The sequence below is a fragment of the Nerophis ophidion genome, linkage group LG10, assembly GCF_033978795.1.
Source record: "Nerophis ophidion isolate RoL-2023_Sa linkage group LG10, RoL_Noph_v1.0, whole genome shotgun sequence".
Taxonomy (NCBI): domain Eukaryota; kingdom Metazoa; phylum Chordata; class Actinopteri; order Syngnathiformes; family Syngnathidae; genus Nerophis; species Nerophis ophidion.
In genome coordinates this window covers 16,899,683-16,919,076 of record NC_084620.1, presented here as the reverse complement: position 1 = coordinate 16,919,076, position 19,394 = coordinate 16,899,683, and the positions used below count along the sequence as shown (strand labels likewise).

The window sequence follows — 19,394 nt, the reverse complement described above, 5'->3', positions numbered from 1 at the left end:
CCTGCCTAGAATTATTGCCGCGTCAAACTCGTTTCCCAAAATAATTAGCGCATGCCTAGCATTACCGCCGGCTCAGGATTAACGCCGGGTCAAACTTGTTTCGTAAAATATTATTTTTATTAGTGCATGTCTACAATTTCCGCCGGGTCAAACTCGTTGCGTCACATGTGACACTTCCCCTGTCATCATTTTCAAAATGGAGGAGGCTGATTTCAATAATTTGAAATCGCATAAAGGGAAGCAGATTAAGAGCTATTCAGTAGGATTTAAGGTCCAAGTTATTGAATATGCTAAAAAGAACAGTAAGCAGCTATGTTTTATTAATATACCGTAGCTGCGTGTGTCAAATATGAGTCATTAAATGACTCCTGGTGGTAGAGGGCGCTAGTGATCCTTCTTGCGACTACTCGGCTGCAGAAGAAGTGACAACAAGCAGCAAGAGTGAGCAGCGTGAGCAACATGGAGGATTACATATCTAAAATAAAACAGTTTTATAAACTGGACTTTCAATCGAAGCAGGAGGTAATAAAGGAAGATCTCCATCAAGACAGAGAGACTTTTAAAACTGAAGAAAGATAAGGAAGACTTCAATAAACAAGTTATCGATGCTTTTGATCAGAAGGAACTTGCGCATGGACTTCATTTATAAGTTAATGTAAGACCATAATAATGTTTTTTTAATTAAATGTGCTTTTCATGATGGTATCCTTACATCACATTCAAATTTATAAACTCAGGCCTAAATTTACCGCATGCCTTTGTTAAACTCCGGAGTGAGAAGAGGTTTTAAAATAATTAGCGCATGCTTGCCTTTACTGCATGCATTTGGTAAACGCCGGAGTGAGAAGAGGTTTTAAATTAATTAGCGCCCCAGCGGCAATTCAAGGAAATACGGTAGTTGTATTTTTATCAGTGCCTATAGTGTTTAGCAATGTACCAGTTAGCTATATAATCTGTTATTACGTTTCCAAAGTAGCTCGTAGCTTGGTTTACTAAATCGCCAGCTTTATGTTTCCCACCTAAAGCAGCTGTAGAACTGAGTTATTTACATGTTATAGAATAGAAAAGCCTTTTATTGTCAATATACACATGTAAATGTCCGGGATTGAGTGTTACACAATTAAAGACTATGTAGAAGTTTAACCTAAGCCAGCATATAGTTCCAGACCTGTACGTCAGCCTCTCTCTGGTCCGCCCGCATCTTTGTCTCCTTCCCAGAGGTGGGTAGTAACGCGCTACATTTACTTCGTTACATCTACTTGAGTAACTTTTGGGATAAATTGTACTTCTAAGAGTAGTTTTTATGCAACATACTTTTACATTTACTTGAGTATATTTATAGAGAAGAAACGCTACTTTTACTCCGCCCCATTTATCTGCAATCAGGTCGCTACCCGCTACTTTTTTTTTTTATCGATCTGTTAATGCACGCTTTGTTTTATTTTTGTCAGACACGCATTCAAAGTAGGATCTACGCATGCTTGCGTTTCACCAATCACATGCAGTCACTGGTGACGTTGGACCAATCAAACAGAGCCAGGTGGTCACGTGACCGTCACACGTAGAACCCGACATGTTGAAAAACTTATTGGGGTGTTACCATTTAGTGGTCAACTGTACGGAATATGTACTGTAAAAGGTTTCAATCAATCGACCAATAAATCAAAAGTGTAAAGGAAAAAAGACACTTTTTATTTCAACCGTACTTCCCGTCAAAAGCCTAAAGACTGATCGCACAGTTTCTGTCTTCACAATAAAAGTGCCGCTTCATCGCGCCTGCGCTAACAAAATAAGAGTCTCCGAAAGCCAGCGCAAACAAACTGGCAAGCTACGGAGTTTGCCGCCAATGTCCATCCATCCATCCATTTTCTAATTGCCGCCAATGTATTTCTTGTAAAGTGTATGAAAACGAATATGGAAGCTGGACAAATAAGATGCCAAAAACCAACGACTTTCATGATGTATTAGACAGGAAGGAGGAACTTTTTTTCTCCTCCATTTGAAAACCGGGACGTTATCAGCACTACTGTCTGACTCCAATCAATGCAAGTCATCAGAGTCAGGTAATACACCAACTTATATTCTTGTCTTCATTAAAGATATGAATCTATATGTTAAACATGCATGTATATTCATTAAAACACCTTTAAGATGTGAACAAAAACGGCAAAATAAATCAATATAAATTATATACTGTATATATAAAGAGGTATGTGTATATATATATATATATATATATATATATATATATATATATGATATGTGATATGTATATGTATATATGAGGTAGATCACCTCGACTTGGTCATTTATTAAGTAATTGATTAATGTTGAAAAACTTATTGGGGTGTTACCATTTAGTGGTCAATTGTACGGAATATGTACTGTACTGTACAATCTACTAATACAAGTTTCAATCAATCAATCAATCAATCAATCAATGCCTACTGAGCCTATGGTGCTGTTAAGTTATTGTGGCTCAATTTGCCTTAATTTTTTTTTTTTATGTATTATTATTTAATATATAATATTGTTTTAGTTGCTTAAGAGATATTCCTGGCTCTGAATTTCCTCATTGTTATTTTTATGTTTTTGTGCATTATTTGTTGCGGTAATCATTAAACGAACAGGTTACTCATCAGTTACTCAGTACTTGAGTAGTTTTTTTCACAACATACTTTACTTTTACTCAAGTAAATATTTGGGTGACTACTCCTTACTTTTACTTGAGTAATAAATCTCTAAAGTAACAGTACTCTTACTTGAGTACAATTTCTGGCTACTCTACCCACCTCTGCTCCTTCCTTGATGTTGACAACAAACCTGGTCTCACTATCTCATCTGGGATGTTGTGTTGTGGTGAAAGTCACTCAAAACAGATGGTCGGTGGCGGTCACCGATGTACATAATGTAAAAGCAAGAGAGCCTAAACCTACAACGCATTTTTGCAGGCCGGGGGCGAATGCTCACTCAGCGTGACGGGGCGTGGAAAGGAGAGGTCCGTTTGGATCTCCGCCTTTCAAAACGAACCGCATTGAAAGGGAGCAAAAAATGGCTTGAAAATATGTTTGTAAAATGATATATATGCATATTTTCTCCAAAGACCCATCATTACAGGTTATGTAGACCACAAGTACGTTTGTAAGTGTTTTGAATGCAGTAAAAAAAAAAAAAAAAAAAATCATGACATGACCCATTGAAGTAGTCTTTCCCTCTCTTGCCTATATGAGCTGTCCTCAGCTGCTCCTAAAAGGTATTGAAGTCAAAAGGCAGTTTTAAAGGAAACATTCTGATTAATGTGATTAATCATGTGTTGGTCTATGTTTCTCTATGTTTTACTCATGTTGATGTACAGCCCTCTTTTTTTAAACTGTGGTTGTCATTAAATTACTTTATAAATAATGCTGGTATTGTGTGGCGTGGTATGGTATTCTTAATTAAATGCATTCATTAAAAAGTATGGATGTCGATTAGGGTGAGTTAATTTGCAAGTAACCCAAACAAGAATAAAGTAAAACATAAATAAAAGTTATTTTGGTAAATATTTGTTCATATATGATCAAATAAAACCGACAAAAGTAAGATTCTTCTAAATTAAAAAAAATCAAATGAATACAATTTACCGTATATTTAGGACTATAAGTCGCAGTTTTTTTTTCATAGTTTGGCCGGGGGTGTGACATATACTCCGGAGCGACTTATGTGTGAAATTATTAACACATTACCGTAAAATATCAAATAATATTATTTATCTCATTCGCGGAAGAGACGAAGAAAATTTCAGCAATAGTCGCACACACGTCAGCAATCGTCACACACACGTCAACCAATAAGAATTTGGCGGGGAGGGTCATGGCAGAAGTCCATTGTGGGTCATGGAATGCTAACTGCTATATGCTACTGCCGTAGCTATTAAAATGGATCATTTCATCGTTGGCGCTAACTTATAAAAACTGAGAAGGGCTGAACAAAAATGGCACCGAAAAGGAAATCATGTACTGCAGATTACAAGCTTGACGTAGTGAAATATGCAGCAGAAAACGACAAGAGGAAGCGGCACATACCTTTTGAGTTGGCAGAGTTGTTTAGAAGCGACAATGAGGAAGAAGATTTCTTCGGATTTATCGATTAGGAGTGACAGATTGTTTGGTAAACGTATAGCATGTTCTATATGTTATAGTTATTTGAATGACTCTTACCATAATATGTTACGTTAAGATACCAGGCGCCTTCTCCGTTGGTTATTTATGTGTCATATAACGTACACTTATTCAGCCTGTTCACTATTCTTTATTATAAATTGCCTTTCAAATGTCTATTCTTGGTGTTGGAATGTATCAAACAAATTTCCCCCAAAAATGCGACTTACACTCCAGTGCGACGTATATATGTTTTTTTCCTTCTTTATTATGCATTTTCAGCCAGTGCGATGTATACTCCGGAGCGATTTATAATCCTAAAAATATGGTAAGTTAGTTAAACAGCTACACATACATAAACCAATTGTAATTGTAAAACTCCCGCACAGTTTGAAAATACAAAGTTTTCACTGAATAGCCACCACACACCCTGAATTGTGTACTCCATCCACTTGTATAATTTGTATGCTAGGGTGGGAGTCTCTAACTCATCAGGAGCAAAGAGCACCACTCATCTCTTCTGCTTTTTACTTATTCATGCAGCACATGTACAATAATTTGCACGACAACACCAGAGCCATCCTTCCATGGCCGTGCCAATTTTTTAGGCTCATCTCAAGCACAAAGTTGTACAATAACTTGGTAGTCCTATAACTTACTAATGCAAAAATTAATTGAATGGCAGCGGTTTGTAAAATGTGTTTGGATACAGTGCACCAATAGAACGGTGCCAATGTGTGTGTGGGTAGCAACACAGCTTCACATGCAGTGGTCATTTAACTAGCTTGTTTTGTTGTGTGTCGTTCTATTTATTACAAGCTGCTCTTTTTCCAAAAATCACGTTTTTCCCCAACATCCTGAGAAATATTCTCTTTTCGGTTTCATTTTTTGTCTCACAGTTCAGCGCCCACGTTATTCCCAAGGTGAACTTCCCACTGTGTTAGCTTATCAATAAAAAGGCATTAAATACACCCATTCAAAGCATACATCGGGACTTTTCCAACGTTCATGACACATTGGAGTATGAAGTCTTTCATATTCATTGTAATATAAAAAATCATATTGTGGTTTAGGAAAATGAATACATTAGTACCTCAACTACCTCAAGGGACGGCGTGGCGCAGTGGTAGAGTGGCCGTGCGCAACCCGAGGGTCCCTGGTTCAATCCCCAACATCGTCACGTCCATTGTGTCCTGAGCAAGACACTTCACCCTTGCTCCTGATGGGTGCTGGTTAGCGCCTTGCATGGCAGATCCCTCCATCAGTGTGTGAATGTGTGTGTGAATGGGTAAATGTGGAAGTAGTGTCAAAGCACTTTGAGAACCTTGAAGGTAGAAAAAGCGCTATACAAGTACAACCCATTTATCATTTAACTTTCTAGCTGAATCGGTCTGACTCAAAACACTACCTCATATTGTCTCCCACTGAAATTAAAGACATTTAATTGGTGTTTGACACCCCAAAACACCACCATTTAAACATGCCATTAAAAACTAAAAACTTTGATGAGAAATAGGGTATAAACTTACTACCATGTAATGTACGACAAACAACTGCAGTAGTTTTATGAAGTAATGCAATAATACAGCATTTTTTACCTTGGAGAATGGACTTCTACGAGATCACCATCAGCAACTTTTCCGTAGTTTCATGGATAAATGTCCGCTGTTTAGGTATTATGTTAAAGTCTGGCTGGCGTTAGACGCATTCTGATTCAGTATGGGGTGGACGCAGTGATAAGCTCAAATTGCTTTGCAAAGTTGGGGACAAATTCGGTCATGCTTTTGATGATTTCTTATTCGTATCAATTGAATATCATCCACCTCTTCTTATCAGCACTGTCCTTCAAACTCACTTTCTTCCTTCCCATGTTTAAAAAAAACAAAAAACAAGGCTAAGTCCGTATCTCTCTATAAGCTGATGCTAGCAAGTAGGACCAGGTTCACTCTGGCATTTTTTACAGCAACTAATGGCAAAGATGTTTGTAACTTAAATTTTTGCTTGCAATTGAAAGCAAAACAATTAGCCCAAAGACGGCTCTTATCTCAAAAATGTGTAAATTGAGGCACCAGTTTATTGAAAACCCTTAAATGATGACTAAAAATCTGGAAGGAAGCAAAATGTTGCAGTACGCTAAGTCGCGTGGAGTTATCAAGCGTTGCCTTGCGAAGCATTGCAAAACATTGCGTTGCATACCGTTGCCTTGTTAGGGACTTGCCTTGCCTCCCCTTGCGAAGCATAGCGTTGCATTGCAAAGAGTTGCTTTGAGATGTGTCGAGCTGGTAAGGTTGCAAACTCCCTGAGAGAAAAAAAAAACGGAACAGGATAGGTAGGAATCTTTGACTCAATTTTCTTTTGCCTTCTTCGTGTTTGAAATGAGCTTTATGCTCTCCGCAAAAGTCGTCTTAACAAGAAGAGTTCAGTTCCTGTCGTTCAACATTTTGTGGATTATATGATATAGACCAGGGGTCACCAACCTTTTTGAAACTAAGAGCTACTTCTTCGGTACTGATTAATGCGAAGGGCTACCAGTTTGATACACACTTAAATTGCCAGAAATAGCCAATTTGCTCAATTTACCTTTAACTCTATGTAATTATTAATAATTAATGATATTTATCTTTGTGGAAACACTGATCATCTTAATGATTTCTCACAATAAATATATATATTTTGATGACATGTTTTAAATAGGTTAAAATCCAATCTGCACTTTGTTAGAATATATAACAAATTGGACCAAGCTATATTTCTAACAATGACATATCATTATATCTTCCAGAACAAAAATTTGATAAGAAATTCAAAAGACTTTTAAATAAGATTTAAATTTTGTTCTACAGATTTGCAGGAATAATGTTTTTGAATTTTAATCATAAGTTTGAGGAAATATTTCACAAATATTCTTCGTCGAAAAAACAGAAGCTAAAATGAAGAATTAAATTAAAATGTATTTATTATTCTTTACAATAAAAATAAAAAAAATACCTGAACATTGATTTAAATTGTCAGGAAAGAAGAGGAAGGAATTTAAAAGGTAAAAAGGTATATGCGTTTAGAAATCCTAAAATCATTTTTAAGGTTTCTGAAAGTTATAAGAAGCAAAGTAAAAAAAAATAATTGATTCATTTAAACAAGTGAAGACCAAGTCTTTAAAATATTTTCTTGGATTTTCAAGTTCTATTTGAGTTTTGTCTTCTCTTAGAATCAAAAATGTCGAGCAAAGCGAGACCAGCTTGCTAGTAAATAAATAAAATTTAAAAAATAGAGGCAGCTCACTGGTAAGTGCTGCTATTTGAGCTATTTTTAGAACAGGCCAGCGGGCGACTCATCTGGTCCTTATGGGCTACCTGGTGCCCGTGGGCACTGCATTGGTGACCCCTGATATAGACCAAGGGTCCCCAACCTTTTTTGCACCAGGGACCGGTTTAATACAGGCATTAATTTCAGCGACCGGCCTTCCACTCGTGGCGGATAAATACATGTATAGCAAATAAGTGCATGAAAAATGAATACATGAAAAAATTCACCATAACCTTGAATTAGTGGGAGCCCCTGGCATTTTGCCTTTGCAAAAACCTCTCCATAGACTTTTGTTTTGTACTCATTTTTGCTAGTAGTAGGCATTTTTTGGCTTTAGTATCTGATGGGTTATTGGTGATACATCACATTCAAGGACAAGAGCATGGATATATAATAAAGTTACAAATACTTATACTCATTAGTTTCAATAGATTCCTGTCTATTTCCAATCTAACAGTTATGTATTCCTGTTTTGTGCAATATTTCATACAAACCCCATTTCCTTATGGGTTGGGATATTGTGTTAGATGGAAATATAAACGGAATACAATGATTTGCAAATCCTTTTCAACCCATATTCAATTGAATGCACTAAAAAGACAAGATAGTTGATGTTCAAACCCATAAACTTTATTTTTTTTTGCAAATAATAATTAACTTAGAATTTCATGGCTGCAACACGTGCCAAAGTAGTTGGGAAAGGGCATGTTCACCACTGTGTTATATCACCTTTTCTTTTAACAACACTCAATATACGTTTGGAAACTGAGGAAACTAATTGTTGAAGCTTTGAAAGTGGAATTCTTTCTCATTCTTGTTTTATGTAGATCTTCAGTCATTCAACAGTCCGGGATCTCCGCTGTCGTATTTTCCGCTTCATAATGCGCCACACATTTTCGATGGGAGACAGGTCTGGACTGCAGGCGGGCCAGGAAAGTAGCCGCACACTTTTTGTACGAAGCCACGCTGTTGTAACACGTGCTGAATGTGGCTTGGCATTGTCTTGCTGAAATAAGCAGAGGCGTTCATGAAAAAGACAGCAATAAGATGGCAACATATGTTGTTCCAAAACCTGTATGTACCTTTCAGCACGAATGGTGCCTTCACAGATGTGTAAGTTACCCATGAGTTGGGCACTAATGCACCTACATACCATGACACACGCTGGGCTTTTGAACTTTACGTTGATAATAGTCTGGATAGTTCGCTTCCCTTTTGGTCCGGATGACACAATGTCATATATTTCCAAAAACAATTTGAAATGTGGACTCGTCAGACGACAGAACACTTTTCCACTTTGCATCAGTCCATCTTAGATGATCTCGGGCCCAGAGAAGCCGGTGGCGTTTCTGGATGTTGTTGATAAATGGCTTTCACTTTGCATAGTAGAGCTTTAACTTGCACTTACAGATGTAGCGAAGAGCTGAATTTAGTAACAGTGGTTTTCTGAAGTGTTCCTGAGCCCATGTGGTGATATCCTTTAGAGATTGACGTCGGTTTTTGATACAGTGCCGTCTGAGGGATCGAAGGTCACGGTCAATCCATGTTGGTTTCCGGCCATGCCGCTTACGTGCAGTGATTTCTCCAGATTCTCTGAACCTTTTGATGATATTATGGACAATAGATGTTTAAATCCCTAAATTTCTTGCAATTGCACTTTAAGAAACGTTGCTCTTAAACGGTTGGACTATTTGCTCAAGCAGTTGTGGACAAAGGGGTGTAGCTTGCTCCATCCTTTCTTGTGAAAGACTGAGCATTTTTTGGGAAGCTGTTTTTATACCCATTCATTGCACCCACCTGTTCCCAATTAGCCTGCGCATCCGTACAATAAATACTTTATCAGTATTTATTGCCACCTTCCCCAACTTCTTTTTCATGTGTTGTTGGCATCAAATTGTAAAGGTAATTATTATTTGCAAAAAAAAAAAAAATTATCAGTTTAAACATCAAATATGTTGTCCTTGTAGCATATTCAATTGAATATGGGTTGAACATGATTTGCAAATCATTGTATTTCGTTTATACTTACATCTAACCCAATTTCCTAACTCATATGGAAAAGGGGTTTGTACATCCATTAAATTTGGAATGGAAACATCAGATATCGACACAAGCTCTCACAGGAGTTCGGATTCTCCATTCACCTTTGACAGCCTGGTCACAGACAAAGATATGCCGAATGATGTACAAGAGCAGCCAGATTCCAATGGGAACAATCCACAATCTTTTGTGGTGAAAGAGGGAAGAGCTCTACTACAGGTATGTGGGTGCTAACTTCATTGATAGGAAGTAATATTGTTAAAAGGCAGATATATGTTGTTTATCTGGGGCATCAAAATATTTTTTATATAAACTGCACTGCAATTACAAATGCTTTCTAAGATGCCCACTTTCAACAATGTGAAATCATGTTTTGTCAGTTTGTTCGAATATGATCATTGTTTGACAACAGTGTGACAAAAATACTTGCTTTGGAATCCGAAGTCAAGACAGCAAGCATATATTAACGTTCAGGTTTCTTTAGATTTATTTAAATAGGGTTACATTAAAATGCTTTGAGTAGTTTCTTGTAATAAATAATATTGAGTTAAGTAAAACTGCAGTTGCGTTAAATGTTATTTTTTTCTGTCAAAATTAAAATACTTTGAAGTGCTCTATTGACACATTGTTTCCAGGAGTTGTTGAGGGCCATTTGACATGTTGTAAACAATGTCACTATCGTACACCTGTAGTAAAGTGGGTTTATCCCAAATATTGTATTCCTGATTCTCCAATGTTCCATCCATCCATCCATCCATCATCTTCCGCTTATCCGAGGTCGGGTCACGGGGGCAGCAGCCTAAGCAGGGAAGCCCAGACTTCCCTATCTCCAGCCACTTCGTCTAGCTCTTCCCGGGGGATCCCGAGGCGTTCCCAGGCCAGCCGAGAGACATAGTCTTCCCAACGTGTCCTGGGTCTTCCCCGTGGCCTCCTACCAGCTGGACGTGCCCTAAACACATCCCTAGGGAGGCGTTCGGGTGGCATCCTGACCAGATGCCCGAACCACTTCATCTGGCTCCTCTCGATGTGGAGGAGCAGCGGCTTTACGTTGAGCTCTTCCCGGATGGCAGAGCTTCTCACCCTATCTCTAAGGGAGAGCCCCGCCACCCGGCGGAGGAAACTCATTTCGGCCGCTTGTACCCGTGATCTTATCCTTTCGGTCATGACCCAAAGCTCATGACCATAGGTGAGGATGGGAACGTAGATCGACCGGTAAATTGAGAGCTTTGCCTTCCGGCTCAGCTCCTTCTTCACCACAACGGATCGATACAACGTCCGCATTACTGAAGACGCCGCACCGATCCGCCTGTCGATCTCACGATCCACTCTTCCCCCACTCGTGAACAAGACTCCTAGGTACTTGAACTCCTCCACTTGGGGCAGGGTCTCCTCCCCAACCCGGAGATGGCACTCCACCCTTTTCCGGGCGAGAACCATGGACTCGGACTTGGAGGTGCTGATTCTCATTCCGGTCGCTTCACACTCGGCTGCGAACCGATCCAGTGAGAGCTGAAGATCCCAGCCAGATGAAGCCATCAGGACTACATCATCTGCAAAAAGCAGAGACCTAATCCCGTGGCCACCAAACCGGAACCCCTCAACGCCTTGGCTGCGCCTAGAAATTCTGTCCATAAAAGTTATGAACAGAATCGGTGACAAAGGACAGCCTTGGCGGAGTCCAACCCTCACTGGAAACGTGTCCAACTTACTGCCGGCAATGCGGACCAAGCTCTGACACTGATCATACAGGGAGCGGACTGCCACAATAAGACAGTCCGATACCCCATACTCTCTGAGCACTCCCCACAGGACTTCCCGAGGGACACGGTCGAATGCCTTCTCCAAGTCCACAAAGCACATGTAGACTGGTTGGGCAAACTCCCATGCACCCTCAAGAACCCTGCCGAGAGTATAGAGCTGGTCCACAGTTCCACGACCAGGACGAAAACCACACTGTTCCTCCTGAATCCGAGGTTCGACTATCCGGCGAAGCCTCCTCTCCAGTACACCTGAACAAACCTTACCGGGAAGGCTGAGGAGTGTGATCCCACGATAGTTGGAACACACCCTCCGGTCCCCCTTCTTAAAGAGAGGGACCACCACCCCGGTCTGCCAATCCAGAGGTACCGCCCCCGATGTCCACGCGATGCTGCAGAGTCTTGTCAACCAAGACAGCCCCACAGCATCCAGAGCCTTAAAGAACTCCGGGCGGATCTCATCCACCCCTGGGGCCTTGCCGCCGAGGAGCTTTTTAACTACCTCAGCGACCTCAGCCCCAGAAATAGGAGAGTCCACTACAGATTCCCCAGGCACCGCTTCCTCAAAGAAAGACGTGTTGGTGGGATTGAGGAGGTCTTCGAAGTATTCCCTCCACCGATCCACAACATCCGCAGTCGAAGTCAGCAGAACACCATCCGCACCATACACGGTGTTGATAGTGCACTGCTTCCCCTTCCTGAGGCGCCGTATGGTAGTCCAGAATCGCTTCGAAGCCGTCCGGAAGTCGTTTTCCATGGCTTCCCCGAACTCTTCCCATGTCCGAGTTTTTGCCTCCGCGACCGCTAAAGCTGCACACCGCTTGGCCCGTCGGTACCCGTCCACTGCCTCCGGAGTCCTATGAGCCAAAAGAACCCGATAGGACTCCTTCTTCAGCTTGACGGCATCCCTCACTGCTGGTGTCCACCAACGGGTTCTGGGATTACCGCCACGACAGGCATCAACAACCTTGCGGCCACAGCTCCAATCAGCCGCCTCGAGAATAGAGGTTCGGAACATGGTCCACTCGGACTCAATGTCCCGCACCTCCCTCGTGACATGTTCAAAGTTCTCCCGGAGGTGTGAATTGAAACTCTCTCTGACAGGAGACTCTGCCAGACGTTCCCAGCAGACCCTCACAATGCGCTTGGGCCTGCCAGGTCTGTCCGGCATCCTCCCCCACCATCGCAGCCAACTCACCACCAGGTGTTGATCGGTAGAAAGCTCCTCCCCTCTCTTCACCCGAGTGTCCAAAACATAAGGCCGCAAATCCGATGACACAACTACAAAGTCGATCATGGAACTGCGGTGTAAGAGAGGGTGTCCTGGTGCCAAGTGCACATATGGACACCCTTATGTTTGAACATGGTGTTTGTTATGGACAATCCGTGACGAGCATAAAAGTCCAATAACAAAACACCACTCGGGTTTAGATCCGGGCGACCATTCTTCCCAATCACGCCTCTCCAGGTTTCACTGTCGTTGCCAACATGAGCGTTGAAGTCTCCCAGTAGGACAAGGGAATCACCCGGAGGAGCACTTTCCAGTACTCCCTCGAGTGTACCCAAAAAGGGTGGGTATTCTGAACTGCTGTTTGGTGCGTAAGCACAAACAACAGTCAGGACCCGTCACCCCACCCGAAGGCGAAGGGAAGCTACCCTCTCGTCCACCGGGTTGAACTCAAACGTGCAGGCTTTGAGCCGGGGGGCAACGAGAATTGCCACCCTAGCCCGTCGCCTCTCACTGCCGGCAACGCCAGAGTGGAAGAGGGTCCAGTCCCTCTCGAGAGAACTGGTTCCAGAGCCCTTGCTGTGCGTCGAGGTGAGTCCGACTATATCCAGCCGGAACTTCTCTACCTCGCGCTTCGCTCAGGCTCCTTCCCCCCCAGTGAGGTGACGTTCCACGTCCCAAGAGCTAGCTTCTTGAGTCGAGGATCGGACCGCCAAGTGCCCTGCCTTCGGCTGCCGCCCAGCTCACAATGCACCCGACCTCTATGGCCCCTCCTATGAGTGGTGAGCCCATTGGAGGGATGACCCACGTTGCCTCTTCGGGCTATGCCCGGCCGGGCCCCATGGGGACAGGCCCGACCACCAGGCGCTCGCCATCGTGCCCCAACTCCGGGCCTGGCTCCAGAGCGGGGCCCCCGGTGACCCACGTCCGGGCGAGGGAAATCTGGGTTCATTTTGTTGTAATTCTCCAATGTTATTTTGTAAAAATCCTTATAAAAATTACAGACTACAGACTAAAAGGAAAACTTCCAATGGAGACAAAGTTGCTACATGCAGTAGAAGAAGACGTCCAGATAAAGAAGAGACTTCAGGACATGATGGAGACATCAGAGAAGTCATTGTCTGACAATTTAGACAAAATAACATCAAAATATTAGCTTACTAATAATGACATAATTAGTATCTCAGGTAACTTGGACTGTTTTGTGTTTTGTTTTTTTACTTTACGGAATAAATAGAGATATATATCGTATGTCGCCATTCTGCAAATGGAGCTGAAAACACAACCAAAAATTGTAGGCTTCTTTATTTCTCTAATATTTTTATTTATTATAAGATATTGTTATTATTATTTTTTTTTAATCAACTGTGTTCAGTGTAATCAGAGTATGTAGTTTATCCCTGTGTGTGTTGGCAGCAATGAGGTGGAGACGTGATGGCGACAGGCCGAGTTACACTGTTCCTTACACCCAACCACCCCCTTCCCCGTCCCACCGCCTATTCCGGGCTACGCTCTCTCCCACCACCTTAACTAACCCATTTTCTGTGGGAAACACTGCTATCATCGAGTGTCACTATATAAAGCTTGACACACTATGTCAACAACGGAGATAACTAAATTTCTGTTTTGAGGACAATAGATCATAACTATAAAGACAACATGACAGCAAAGTGACACTAAAATAGTGGTCGAGCAATTATACTAAGTAAGCATGGACCTCTTGGACTTTATAGCCACATGTAGATTCACTAAACTTGCCCATTTCTCATTCTTTTCACAGCCAACACGTCAGAGCATAGTTAGTTTGAAAGGGGAGCAATTAAACACGCCAGCATCGATTGGCAATTAGCCCGTACGACGCTAACTGTTTTTAAGCAGTTGTCTTTTGATGGAATCTATTGATAATTTACACGCCATTTTGTATTACTTTTGCCTCTAAATGCAGAAGGTATCTCATGTGTTACGCTAATCTACTTTTGTAAATATATCAGTAAAATCCTGTTTTCATGTGACGAGGCAATGCCAGGGCATCATCGTTTCTGTCTTTGCCTTTTTTGCATTATTTCACACTGCATGTGCTCGCTGATCTAATCTGCATGATATAGCTATATATGAATTGTGTTTCATAAAATACACAAATACCCACAATGAATGTTTGAACCCTGGCACTCAAATAAAACCTGATAACAGCCCGCATATGGTAATTTTCCACTATACCGAAATGCTAATGTCACACGGGCGCCGTCACAGAACTACATTGTGCATACGTAAAGAGTTGGGAGCTTAAGGTCAGACGAAGCCAGTAAAAAAAAAAATAATTCCAGCAGCAGCTTTACTATAATATTTATCGTGTATACATAAGAGCTCACAAATGTGCTCTTCATTTACACTGCTGAGTCTTCTTTATTTTTCTCCCTTTTCATATGAATACCACACTTGGGTAAAAAAAAAAGTATTTCAAGGTGGTAGGCCACAGACTTCACAATCGTCTTCCCATGGTGTGTATTTGTACAAACTTCCTCAAGTGTGAACTAAATTATAAATGTCTAATATCATCTCAGACTGCAGGCCAGGAGGCCTACGGGTGAATAGCATGGATATTTTATCTTAAATGACGAAATAAATAAAATACAAAGGCCTGTGGACAGAATAACGACAGGAATACAGGAGGGAATACATTTAGAGGCTAGATGAGAGGAATCTAACAGTAAAATAAATCATAACACTTACATTAGGGCCCCATTCAGCAATAAGTTCCTAACATTTCCTCTTATCTTTCTTCCTAAGTAATTTCCTAAGAGGAGTCCATTCAAATTCATTTGTTCTTAAGTGGCCAAATTGTTACTATCTGCTGTTCTTAAAGTTGCTGAATGCCAAACTTGTGCGTCTCTATCATAATTTGCATACAAACACGCCCTTATTTCCCCAAAAGGCATATATAAACGCCCTTAATTACCCATATAAGGGCACAATTCACAATTCCAGCGGAAATGCCGAACATTAAACACACGGAGAAAACACAGATTACAGAAGAGAAATTCGTATAACCCCGCGGGGAAATAATGTCAAAATGTAAGTTTAAGAAAGGGGGGACTAGCCTAAAGAATCGTTTTGAATCGGAAAAATAACGTTTTTGAATCGAGAATCGCGTTGTATCGAAAAAAATCGATTTATAATCGAATCGTGGGACACCCAAAGATTCGCAGCCCTAATATGTATGTATGTATATATGTAGATACATAGATAGATGGTTATATCTATCTATATATACATATAACCATCTATCTATCTATGTATGTACATGTATACATATATACATACATATATACATAAATACATATTATATATGTAGATACATAGATAGATGGTTATATCTATCTACATATACATATAACCATCTATCTATCTATGTATCTACATATATACATATATATATACATCTATACATACATATTAGAGCTGCGAATCTTTGGGTGTCCCACGATTCGATTCAATATCGATTCTTGGGGTTGCGATTCGATTATAAATCTATTTTTTCGATACCCCGCAATTCTCGATTCAAAAACGATATTTTTCAGATTCAAAACGATTCCGTATTCATTCAATACATAGGATTTACCCCAGTCTGCTGACATGCTAGCAGAGTAGTAGATTTTTTTGTTTTTAACTTTTATAAATTTAAAGGATAATGTTTTATCAACTGATTGCAATAATGTAAATTTGTTTTAACTATTAAACAAACCAAAAATATGACTTATTTTATCTTTGTGAAAATATTGGACGCAGTGTGTTGTCAAGCTTATGAGATGTGATGCAAGTGTAAGCCACTGTGACACTAGTGTTTGTTTCTTTTTATAGATGTCTAATGATAATGTCAATGAGGGATTTTTAATCACTGCTATGCTGAAATTATAACTAATATTGATACTATTGTTGATAATATTCATTTTTGTTTCACTACTTTTGGTTTGTTCTGTGTCGTGTTTGTGTCTTCTCTCAATTGCTCTGTTTATTGCAGTTCTGAGTGTTGCTGGGTCAGGTTTGGTTTTGGAATTGGATTGCATTGTTATGGTATTGCTGTGTATTGTTTTGTTGATTGATAACAAAATAAAGATAAACAAAAAAAATCTATTTTTTTAAAATGAGAATCGATTCTGAATCGCACAACGTGAGAATCGCGATTCGTATTCGAACCTATTTTTTCCCACACCCTTAATGCACACATATATATATGTATATATATATATATATATATATATATATATATATATATATATATATATATATATATATATATATATATATATATATATATATGTATATATATATATATATATATATATATATATATATATATATATATATATATATATATATATGTATATATATATATATATATATATATATGTATATATATATATATATATGTATATATATATATATATATATATATATATATATATATATATATGTATATATATATATATATATATATATATATATATATATATATATATATATGTATGTATGTATATATATATATATATATATATATATATATATATATATATATATATATATATATATATATATATAAATTTGATATTGGACATTAAACGTAAGGGAACTTGTAACAAATAGGCCACACTAAAAGTGCTCTGGAGCACTCGTAGATTGTGTTCTTACCTACGCACAAATTCCAGCTAAGAAAAACATTGAATACAAAAAAAACTCCTTAAAAACTTCATAAGTGGACCTAAGAACAAAATTTGTTCTTAAGAACGGTTGCTGAATGGGGCCCATTATCTCATGTTAAATATAAATCCCATGAAATAACCATAAAACATCCAAACCTGAACAACACAGGTTAATACAAGTGTAAAGCGATTCTTTCCAGCACATCAATAAATCTTGAAATTGTTCCAAAACAAGATTTTTGTTGTGCCATTTGCATATTTTCCGCCATTAGCTACCTAAATGCACATTTCTGTATTCGGTCGGGGGAAAGACGGCGCATTAGCACGCCGAGCCTCACTGCTTCTGGATTGTTTCACTCAATTATTTGCCTTGTGAGAACACTCGCGCTTGTTAGCCGTAGCCACCTCTACTCATGCGGCAAATTAGCATTAGTCATTAGCATACAAATATTTGGAGTCGCTTCGACGCGCCTAATTATGATTCTGAGAGGGAAATAGCAGAAGAAAACATTGAAAAGGAGGACAAATACAATAGAATTAATTACAGCTTGACAGATGGGGATTTTCAAAGCACTGTTGTTGGCTTTTATTGGTGAGATCTTAGTGTCCTCTTATTTTTACCAGACTCCATCTTTCTTCTCATATCTTTTTATTGGATCTGTAGCAAAGGGGAGAGTCTACAATAGCCACCAAAAAAAGCACAAAGGGTACTGCAATGAAGTTTTATGATTTTATGTGAGGCCATTGTGGGGGTGACTACACATAGTATTACTATGATATGCTGTGATGCATTACAATAGTGCTCCATGACAATAATATTCTCTATTTATCTCTTTCTATGGTATTTTTACAGGTTTCCAATTGTTCCTCTACAGGCCTTTTTTAATCATATTGAAAGACAATTACAGGGTGTCACAATCAAAATAAAGGCAAACAAGCATGCATAGAAACTTCAAATGAGTCACAATAACACTAAATAAGTGCAGCCATTAGTAAAAGCATGATTGGAAGCCACCGGCAAAAAAAAAACAGCGCATGTCGTCAGAGACACTTGTTTCGTCACTGCTGTTCCAGTCTTCTAGTGAATTATTTAAGAACATTTTGAAAAATAAAATAGGTCAAGTTGCACCCATACAAAAAAAGAAACTTCACAATTGTGAATACATGAGCTATCATCTTACACAACCACAGCATGGCTATTTTTAAAATATTCATCCGCTGTCCTTTTCATTTAGTCTCACGGTGCATCCAGAAATTGTAATTTTTTTTCTATCTGGTACAAAACGCTGACGTAACACGCTCATTAGCCGAGGGACTGACTGTGTTGTCAGTAGAGTTGTATATAATGGGTGTTTATTGGCCCTAGAGAGACAAGCATGGGTAGGGCGGGCTTATTTTGGGAATATAGTAGCATTGCCAGGAAAGTCATCACTTCCCTCATCATTATCGGTGCTGTGCTGTCATCTCATGAGATTTATTAGGCTCTATTTTCCTTTTAAAAATCGCGACTGGATGGCAACGCTCTTATCTACGTGACAAGATGCTTAGTGTGAAGACTTTGTACATCTTGTGAACTTGAGGCCTATCAAAGATACACGGATGCATAAAAAACATCAAATTGTACAGTGGATGTGCATTTATACTACATAACACTGTGGTTGCTACTTTCTGCAAAATATAAGTTAAAAGTTTGGACACTTCTGCCTAAGCAATGGAATGATAAAGTGTCCGCAATTGTTGACTAGGACTGTGCATCGGACGTTACGGGAAAATGCCTCTAACGCCTATGTGTCAAAGTCACTGCCTGCAGGCCATACCCAGCCCGCGAATGAATTATCTATGGCCCCCGGGATTATATTAGATTAGTATTAGAGCCGGCCCACAGGCCACAGCCCCCTGCTGCAGTTTTGCATGCACCAGTTCTCCATTAGAACAACGACCCACGGTGAGGCAACATTTAGCTACTGTGGCCCCCACCTGTGGAACAGCTTGATAGAGAGCCTCATGACTGCAGAGAGCGTTGAACTTAAAAAAAAAAAAGGCTAGACACTTTTAATGAGGTTCTTCACTAATCATGTTTTATTTTTTTATTGTTTTATTTATTTGTACCATTGTTTTGTTGTATGTTTTGCACTGTAATATACACACATATACACAGACACATATATATAAAAAAAACCTTGAATACCCCTCACGGTGATGCTTGGACACGTCATCAGTGATAAACCCA

General features: G+C 39.6%; 1 long non-coding RNA gene across 1 annotated transcript in view; it reads right to left on the bottom strand.

Annotated features, from left to right (window-relative positions):
• Window positions 1-8,071: 8,071 nt before the first annotated feature.
• LOC133559854 (uncharacterized) overlaps window positions 8,072-19,394 on the bottom strand; it is a 37,523-nt gene continuing 26,200 nt past the window's right edge. Inside the window, exon 3 of the long non-coding RNA XR_009808294.1 lies at window positions 8,072-8,448. This is a non-coding gene — a long non-coding RNA (uncharacterized LOC133559854). The remainder of the gene's footprint in view (window positions 8,449-19,394) is intronic.